Raw genomic sequence first — 10,092 nt, 5'->3', positions numbered from 1 at the left:
GGAAGGTGGTTTGGAGAGGCAGAAAGAGCCAGGCACTGGGAGTTCCAGGACTGGAGAGGAAGCCAGGGTTTGGAGACTGGGTGTCCTGGGGACAATAGCTTCCCCTCTCCGAGGCCCAGTGTTTTCATTGGCCAGACTGAGAGGCATTGTGGGAAAAGGGCTGCTCTTGCAGGAAGGTCCAGAAGACCTTGGTTCAAGTGCTGCCTCTGCCACGAGTATCTTGCTGATACTGGGCAAGTCATGCAACCTCCCAGCTCCCCAGGCCACTCTAGGACCCTAAATTACAGGCTAATTGCACAACTATCAGCAAAGGCTGAAGAGATTATCCAAATGACTTGTGACCCTAATCCAACCCAATCTAAACCTTAAGAGACATTATTTGGGGGAGGGGTTGAGGAGGTGTGGGCACAACTGAGGCTCATGGGCCCAAGGATTCTCTACAAGAAGATCCCTTCTAAGGCTGTCTGGTCCAACCCCTTTGTTTTACAGGTGAAACAGAGAACCAGAAAAGGGAAAATCTCCATTTTTCCTGGCTCAAATGGCAGAGACATGATTTCAATCTAGGCTCATTGACCCCCAAACAAACAAGCTGTTGCCAAGGATGACATCACCCACATTAACGTCTGTGAAATCATTCCAGCAACTGTTACATCATAAGTGGGAGATAATAAGAGGGGCAACTGTTACAGAGGAGGAGGGAGAGGGCCAGAGGAGGGGGAAAACCAGGACAAGGAGAGGTGAAGGGGAAGGAAAAGCTCAGTGGAGGGCCTATGGGAGGGAGAAGTATAGGGGAGGGAAAGACCCAGGGAAGGACCTATAGGAGAGAGTCTCAGGGGAAGGAAAAGTCCAGGGGCAAGGAGAAGCACTGGGGAGGGAAAAGCCCAGGGGAAGGAGAGGTGCAGGGGAGGGCCTTTGGGAGAGAGGTACAGGGGAGGGAAAAGCACAGGGGAAGGAGAGGTGCTGGGGAGGGAAAGGTCCAGTGAAAGATCCAGGGCAAAGAGAGGTACAGGGGAGGGAAATGCCCAGGGGAGGGAAAGGCCTAGGGGAGTGTCTAGAAGAAAGAGAGGCACAGGGGAGGGAATGGGCTGGCAAAAGGAGAAGGGGAGGGGAGGGAAAAGTTCAGCACAATTAGAGAACCAGGGGAGGAAAAGGTCCAGGGCAAGAAGACATACAGGGGAGGAAAAGAGGTAGAGAAAGCAAAGAGAACTGGGTAAGGAAAAGAAAGATAAGAAAAGGAATCTAGGATGGGAGGGGAAAGGTGAGAGAAAGCCAGGAGAATAGGGAAAGAAAAGAGGGATGTTGAAGGGAAGAAAGAAGAGGGATGGGTAATAAAAACATGAAGGAAGAGGAGGTGGAGAAGAGCAAAAGATGGTAAGTTACATGAGGGAAGGGACCTCAGAGACCTCTTCTTTCAACAAAAAAGGAAAAGAAGCCAAAGAAAATTAAACAAGTTGTCCAGAATCATACAGGTAGTCGAAATCATACAGGGGATTTGAATCCACATCATCTGACTCTCAAGGCTCTGCTTTTTCCTCTACAGAACCTAACATCAACTAGAAAAGGGGTGGGGGAGATAAGATTCAAAAGAGGACAGGGATGATGTGGGAAGGGGCTAAAAGGAAAGTTTAAGGATGGAAGGGATGAGAAAGGGTGAGGGATTAGAGGGAAAGGAGAGCAGAATAGATTTAGCAGGAGAGAAGAAAGGATGAGTTTGGGGAGAAAAGGCAAAATATGAAGAATGAGGGAAGATAGTGAGGGCAAGAAAGAGGGAGGACTCAAAAGGAAGTGGGGAAATCAGAGCTTAAGAAAAAGGTGGAAGAGGAGGGGGAAGGAGAAGAAAAGAGAGAAAAGTAATACAGGCTGAGAAGAGAAGACTAGGTAAGAGGATTGCCAGCTCCAGGGCTCTGACCCCTGCACCACATCTTTACTGGAGATAGAGTTTGTGAGTTTGCCTTTCCTTTCTAAGTTTCAGGGTGGAAAAGGAATGAGGAGATGACCATGGCATAGAGAAGGCTGAAAAGTTAGCTGGTGGCCTAGAGATTATAGCCAGGTAAGGAGAAAGATAGCTGACCAACCAGAGCCCAGGGTGAAGGGTTGGGAGAAGGAAGAGGCCTGCATTGATAAAGAACTAATTTCAAAACCAGCTCCTCACTCAAGAGGCTATATCCCTGCCTACTCTGACTTAAACATATGTGCCCTCCCATCAGCTACACTCCTCCAGCTTCTGTAACAGAGCAAGTAGCATCCCTGGCCAAGGTTAGAACATTCAGGATATCTGGGTTCTCATGTCAGCACTGCTGCCATTTGTCACTAGGCATTTCTCCATGTCTCCATGTCTCAATGTACTACCATGTAAAAGAAAGGGATTGGGCTAGTTGGGACCTAAAGGACCCTTCAACTCAGCTGACATCCTGTGATTCTAAGAGTGGCTGAGGATCAGTCAAATGAATAATCAAAACAAAATCAGGAGGTGACAGTGGCCAATGAGCTGGCTTTCTTCCTCTATGGTCATATTCCTATTCTTAATAAAACTCATTTTTCCTTAGATCCCAAAGTAAATCAAGTCTAAGAGGAAGATAGTTCCAAAAAAATCATTAAGAAAAAACTCTAAAGTCAAGAACTACTGAAAGGGTATTTGTAAAATCATATTTATCTATAGAGAAGAGACAGTATATGTGCTAGTATATGTGACAGGCAGCATAGCAAGGTAGGAAGATGATGGATAAGGGCACCAAGGTGTCTGAGTAGAGAGTCAGACATGGAAATGGGAGGTCCTGGGTTCAAATCTGATCTTAGACACTTCTTAGTTATGTCACCCAGGGAAGTTACTTAAACTCAATTTCCTAGCCCTTATTATTTTTCTTTCTTGGAACCAATATTTAGTACTGATATGAAAAAAGTGAGAGTTTAATAAGAAAAAAAGAAGAGGAATGGGAACAGAACTCAAGGAATCTGGGTTAATATTCCAGTTGTGCCCCCCAAACCACCAGTCTGAGCAAGTTGAACCTTCTATATAGGATTCAGTTTCACAATTTTCAAAGTTAGGGATACATAGAGAGAGAAAGATGGTGGATTTAAGACTTTGGACAAGATACTTAATCTCTTAACTTCACCCAGTATCCTCTTTGAGTGTATGAATAACTGGACCATTGGAAATTGGTATAGGCTGAGGGAGGAAAACTTAGGTCTAGGTTTCAATTCAATTCTATTGAATTCAATATTCAAGCTCTAAATAAAAAAGTTCCAAAAATTGAATGGTTGGCCTAGATAAGATTTTTTAAAGTTCAAATCCTATCAACCTGAAGAATCCTCATTTTCATTTTATAGATGAGGAAACTGAGAGCCAAAAGGGCTAAGGTCTCCATCTGCACTGGGTCTAAAGTCATGGAGTGGCAGAGCTGTCATTTGAACACAGAGTCTATGACTCCTAAGTCAGCACAGTATGGCCAAGGATGGCATCATTGTTGTCAAGGTTTGAGAAATACTGCCACTAATTCTGTTGACAGGAGAGGAAAGGAAGAGAGGGAAAGAAGAGGAGAGAAAACAAAAAGACTAGGAAGGGGGGGGGAAGTGCAGGGGCCAAGGAGAAATAAGAAAAAATATGAAGAGGAAAGGAGAGGAGTAGATTCTCAGATAATCCACTTTGAGGTGGAAGGTCCCTCAGTGCCAAACTGGACCAACTCTATTGACAGAAAATGGAGCTGAAGCCCAGAAAAGTTCAGTGATTTCTCAGAATCACACAGGTAATACAGATCTGAGCTGAGATTTGGACTCAGGGCCTCTGTCTCCCAAGGCACTATCATTCATTAACCAACCTGACATTTCCTACAGGACAAAAAGGGAGAGGATTAAGGGGTGGAGAAAGAAAAAGAAGTTGGTGGAGGGAGTTAAGAGGAAAGTGTGCTGAGGAGGATGCAAGGGGAAGAAGGGGGAAGAGGAGGAGGAAGAGGAAGGAGATAGTTTGGAAAGACCTTGAGGCCTGAGCATGGGGAAATGAGGAAAGGAAGGGAAGTAGAAAAACATACTGAGAGAGAGAGGATGGAGGAGGGCATAGCCCAGGGTGAAGGAATGACAGAGTAGTTGGGCTTGGTTTTATATACACCCAACTCCAAACCCAGCTCCTCATATCAGGGGCTACACCTGCCCTTCACTTGCTCTGACTCTGGGTATGCTTGTCCTTCCACTCTGTGCTCCACAGTAAGCAGCCTCCCTGGCCAGCTTAGAATATTCAGGAGACCTGGGTTCTTTTCTCATCTCTACTCCTAACTGTCACTGTGTAAAACTCTTTGTGTTAGCTCAGTGACAGGCCCTGGAAAAGAGGATATTTGACTAGTTGGGATCTAAAGAACTCTTCACCTCAGCTGCCAAACTGTGATTCTCAGAGGGGCTGAGGGTCCCTGAGGGAACAGAGAGAATGCCCAGAAAATAAAGCCAAGGTCGGGAAGTGACTGGGACCTCCTTTGTTTTTTTCCATGGTCACATTCCTCATCTCCATCCCAACCATTTTCCCCCTTGTTCTTCAAAGAAGCCAGGTATGAGAATGGGATGAGTTGGGGAAAAAACAACTCCAAAGGCAAGCTCTTCTGAAAGCCTGGTGGTAAAATCATATTGGACTATTCAGAAAGCACAAGTTCTGGTATACTTGGAAGGAAGCATGGTGAGGTAGAAAGAACAGGATAGGATTAGAGCTGGTGGCATCTCTTTTCACTTCCCTCTTTTGCCTCAAAATTACCAAGTACAGTAAGTTGTAAATTCTCTACAGGCTTCAGGTACTTCATTTGCAAAGGTAGGTATAGGCAGACAAAGATGCTGGTAAAAGAGACATTCTAGCAATCAAAAGATTGAGATTCAAAAGTTGGCTTGTGACACAAGCTGGCTTTGAGACTTGGGACCTGGGACTTAAGTCTTTCTCCTAAGATCCTCTCTGTGAGCAGAAAAATTGATATGGTAATCAGCCTAGACCAGGGGTCGGCAACATACGGCTCTTTTGAGGGCCAGATATTGCTCTTTCTGCAGGAGCCATAAAGTCCATTTTTTTTCAGGCGCTGTTACAGGAGCAGCACTGTGAGCACTTTTATGGCTCTCACGAAATTACATTTTAAAAAATGTGGCGTTTATGGCTCTCATGGCCAAAAAGATTGTCGACTCCTGGCCTAGACTGAGGGATGAAATCTGAAGTCAGCTGACTAAGGTCCCAAAAATTTGAGGGCTGGCCTAGATGTAACTACTAAATCTTAATTAAGCTCAAATACTATCGACCCGAAGATTCCTCAATTTCATTTTATAGATGAGGAAATTGAGAGCCAAAAGGGCTAAGATCTCCATCTGGACTGGGTCACAAAGTCATGGAGTGGCAGAGCCATCATTTGAACACAGGGTCTATGACTCCTAAGTCAGCACAATATGGCCAAGGATGGCATCATTGTTGTCAAGGTTTGAGAAATACTGCCACTAATTCTGTTGACAGAGGAGAGAAAAGAAGGAGAGGGAAAGATGAGAGAAAAGGAAAAGATTAGCAATGGAGGAAGAAATTTGAGGGGCCAAGGAGAAATAAGAAAAAATATGAAGAGGAAAGGAGAGGAGTAGATTCTCAGATGATCCACTTTGAGGTGGAAGGGCCCTCAGTGCAAAACTGGTCCAAACCTCTCCTTTGAAAGAAATGGAGCTGAAGCCCAGAAAAGTTCAATGACTTGCTCAGAATCACACAGGTAATACATATCTGAGCTGAGATTTGGACTCAGGGCCTCTGTCTCCCAAGGCACTATCTTTCATTAACCAACCTAACATTCCCTAAAGGACAAAAAGGGAGAGGATTAAGGGGTGGGGGGGAAGAGAAAGAAGATGGTGGAAGGAGTTAAGAGGAAAGTGTGCTGAAGAGGATGCAAGGGGAAGAGGAGGAGGAAGAGGAAGGAGATTTTTTTGTTTGGAAAAACCTTGGGGCCTGAGCATAGAGAAGTGAGGAAAGGAAGAGAAGTAGAAAATGAAGAAGGAGGGATGTGTTTTGTGAGAAAAATACTGAGAGAGAGAGAGAGAGAGAGGATGAAGGAGGGCAAAAAGAGAAGGTGTGAAAAGAAGGCAGAGAAAAAAGCCAGGTTTATGTCAAGGAGAGGAAGAAGGAAGAAAAAGACAAGGGGTGAAAGAATGGAGACCAGCAAGAAGGCAAGAAAGAGGAGAGGGTGGGACAAGGGCACAGTAGACAAAGGCTGCACAGCTCCTGGACCCAACCCTCACAGGACACATCCACAAAGGGAGAGTGGAGAGGTTGTTTTTTCTTTCTCAAATTTATGGGTAGAAGGAAAGAGGATGTGGCTATGGATTCCAATTGGCCAAAAACAGAAGTAGTGAGCAGGAGAATTTGGCCTGGGAAGGAGAGGGAAGGCTCACCCAGCGGAGCCCAGGGTGAAGAAATAACAGAAGAGGTAAGCCTGTTTTATAAACACCCAACTCCAAACCCAGCTCCTCAAATCAGGGACTGCCCTTGCCCTTCACTTGCTCTGATTCTGGGCATGTTTGTCTTCCACTCTTCTGTGCTCCACAGTAAGCAGCATCCCTGGCCATCTTAGAATATTCAGAAGACTCAGGTCCTTTTGTCATATCTACTCCTAACTGTCATTGGGTAAAGCTCTTTGTGTTGGCTCAGTGACAAGCCCTGGAAAGGAGGGCATTGGACTAGCTGGGATCTAAAAAATTCTTCTCCTCTGCTGCCACACTGTGATTCTCAGAGTGGCTGTGGGTCCCTACTGGCACAGAGAGAAAGCCCAGAAAATGAAGCCAAGGTCAGGAAGTCACTGGGACCTCCTTTGCTTATTCCATGGTCACATTCCTAATCTTCATCACACTCATTCCCACCCTCCTTTTTTTCTAATGTAGGGTCTCATTATTTTTTGTTGTTGTTGTTGAAACATTTATTTAATTAATTTTGAGATTTTTTTGCCATGGTTACAGGATTCATGTTCTGTCCCTCCCCTCCCCTCACCACCCTCTCATAGCAAACACACAATTCCACTGGGATTTACATTTTTCATTGATCAAGACCTATTTCCATATTATTTATAGTTGCTCTAGTGTGCTCGTTTAGAGTCAATATCCCCAATCATATCCTCATCAACCCATGTGATCAGGCAGTTGTTTTTCTTCTGGGTTTCTACTCCCACAGTTCTTCCTCTGAATGTGAATAGTGTTCTTTCTCATAAGTCCCTCAGAGTTTTTCTAGATCATTACATTGCTGCTAGTAGAGAACTCCATTAAATTCAATTTTACCACAGTGTATTGTAAAAAATAAAATTAATATAGAGTGATAAAATTAAAAATATCATGGTTTCAAAGGGTTTATTGAAAGCCATTTAGAAAAATGAAGCCACATACCTGTTGAGTTAGTTCAAAAAAACAAGCCTTGTTACCACTATGTCCCATCCTGGCTTTGCTCCAAATCACCAAAAAGAGAGAGGAAGTACCAATGCCACCCTCAGTCTTTGCACTCCTGGTTACATAATTACACATCCTGCCCACCTGATTCCACAAGAGGAATCATGGTAAATGTAGTTTGAAAGAGATCTAAATGTCCACAGGAAATTTAGATTAGGGACCTCAAAATTAGTTCAAAGACCCCCAAATTTCTAATATCACTGTATCCATCTCTGTTTATATTGTTCTCCTGGTTCTACTCCTTTCGCTCTGCATCAGTTCCTGGAGTTCATTCCACTTCTCATAGAATTCCTCCTGTTCATTATTCCTTTGAGCACAATAGTATTCTATCATCAGCAGATACCACAATTTGTTCAACCATTCCCCAATCGAGGCATATACCCTAGTTTTCCAATTTTTTTGTCACCACAAAGAGGTCGGCTATAAATATTTTTATACAAGTCTTTTTACCTATGATCTCTTTGGGATATAAACCCAGAAGTGGTATGGCTGGATCAAAGGGCAGGCATTCTTTTATAGCCCTTTGAGCATAGTTCCAAATTGCCATCCAGAATGGTTGGATCAATTCACAACTCCACCAACAATGCATTAATGTCCTAATTTTGCCACATCCCCTCCAACATTTACTACTTTCCTTTGTTGTCATGTTAGCCAATCTGCTAGGTGTGAAGTGTTACCTCAGAGTTGTTTGGATTTACATTTCTCTAATTATTTGAGATTTAGAGCACTTTTTCATGTGCTTTTTGATAGTTGTGATTTCTTTATCTGAAAATTGCCTATTAATGTCTGTTGCCCATTTATCAGTTGGGGAATCATTTGAATTTGTACAATTTATTTAGCTCCTTATAAATTTGAGTAATTAGACCTTTGTCAGGGGTTTTTGTTATAAAGATTTTTCCCAATTGGTTCCTTCCCTTCTAGCATTGGTTTTGTTTGTACAAAACTTTTTTTAATTTAATGTAATCAAAATTATTTATTTTACATTTTGTAAGTTTTTCTAACTCTTCCTTGGTTTTAAAATCTTTCCTTTCCCAATGATCTGACAAATATTATATTCTGTGTTCCTCTAATTTACTTAGAGTTTCCTTCTTTATATTCAAGTCATTCACCCATTCTTAAATTATCTTGGTGTAGGGTGTGAGATGTTGACCTAAACCTAATCTCTCCAATACTGTTTTCTAATTTTCACAGCAGTTTTTGTCAAATAGTGGATTTTTGTCACAAAAGTTGGGCTCCTTAGACTTATCATAGACTGTCTTGCTGAGGTCACTTACCCCAAGTCTATTCCATTGATCCTCCCTTCTGTCTCTTAGCCAGTACCATATTGTTTTGATGACCACTGCTTTATAGTATACTTTAATATCTGGTACTGCTAGGCCACCTTCCTTCATATATTTTTTTCATTATTCACCTTGATATTCTTGATTTTTTGTTCTTCCAAATGAACTTTGTTATAGTTTTTTTTCTAATTCAATAAAGAAGTTTTTTGGTAGTTTGATAAGTATGGCACTAAATAAGTAAATTAATTTGGGAAGAATGGTCATTTTTATTATGTTAGCTCATCCTACCCATGAGCAATCAATGCTTTTCCAATTGTTTAGATCTAGTTTTAATTGTTTGGAAAGTGTTTTGTAGTTGTATTTCTATAATTCCTGTGTTTGTTTTGGTAGATAAATTCCTAAGTATTTTATATTGTCTAGGGAGATTTTAAATCATTTTTCTCTTTCTACCTCTTGCTGCTGCAATGTGTTGGAAATATATAGAAATGCTGATGATTTGTGTGCATTTATTTTGTATCCTCCAACTTTGCTAAAGTTGTTGATTATTTCTACCAGCTTTTTAGTTGATTCTCTAGCATTTTTTAAGTAGAGCATCATAACTTCTGCAAAGAGTGATAACTTAGTCTCCTCATTGCCTATTTGATCCCTTTAATTTCTTTTCCTCTCTAATTGGTACTGCTAATGTTTCTAGTACTATGTTGAAGAATAGAGGTGATAATGGGCATCCTTGTTTCATACCTGATCTTACCAGGAAGGCTTCTAATTTAGGGGATGATACTTGCTGATGGTTTTAGATATATACTGTTAATTATTTTTAGTAAAGATCCTTCTATTCCTATACTTTCCAGTGTTTTCAATAGGAATGGGTACTGTATTTTGTCAAAGGCTTTTTCAGCATCTATTGAGATAATCATGTGATTTTCATTGGTTTGTTTGTTGATATGGTCAATTATGTGAATGGTTTTCCTAATATTGAACCATCTTTCCATTCCTGATATAAACCCCACCTGATCATAATGAATAACCATAGTGATCACTTGCTGGAGTCTTTTTGCTAGTATTCCATTTAAGAGTTTTGCATCTATGTTCATTAAAGAGCTTGGTCTGTAGTTTTCTTCCTCTGTTTTTGGTCTTCTTGGCTTTGGAATCAGTACCATATTAGTGTCATAAAAGGAATCTTATAGAACTCCTTCTTTCCTTCTTATGTCAAATGGTTCGACAGTGGAATTGTATGTCAGCTAAGGGGGGTTAGCAGGGTTTAGGGGAAAGAGGAAGAACATAAAATATTTAACTATGGGAAAATATTCAAAATAAAAATAATAAAATAATAAAATAAATGGTTTGTATTGTATTGGGATTAGTTGTCTTTGAATGTCTGGTAGAATTC

The sequence above is a fragment of the Gracilinanus agilis genome, chromosome X (assembly GCF_016433145.1).
Source record: "Gracilinanus agilis isolate LMUSP501 chromosome X, AgileGrace, whole genome shotgun sequence".
Classification (NCBI taxonomy): Eukaryota; Metazoa; Chordata; class Mammalia; order Didelphimorphia; family Didelphidae; genus Gracilinanus; species Gracilinanus agilis.
Note: the sequence above shows the minus strand (reverse complement) of the source record.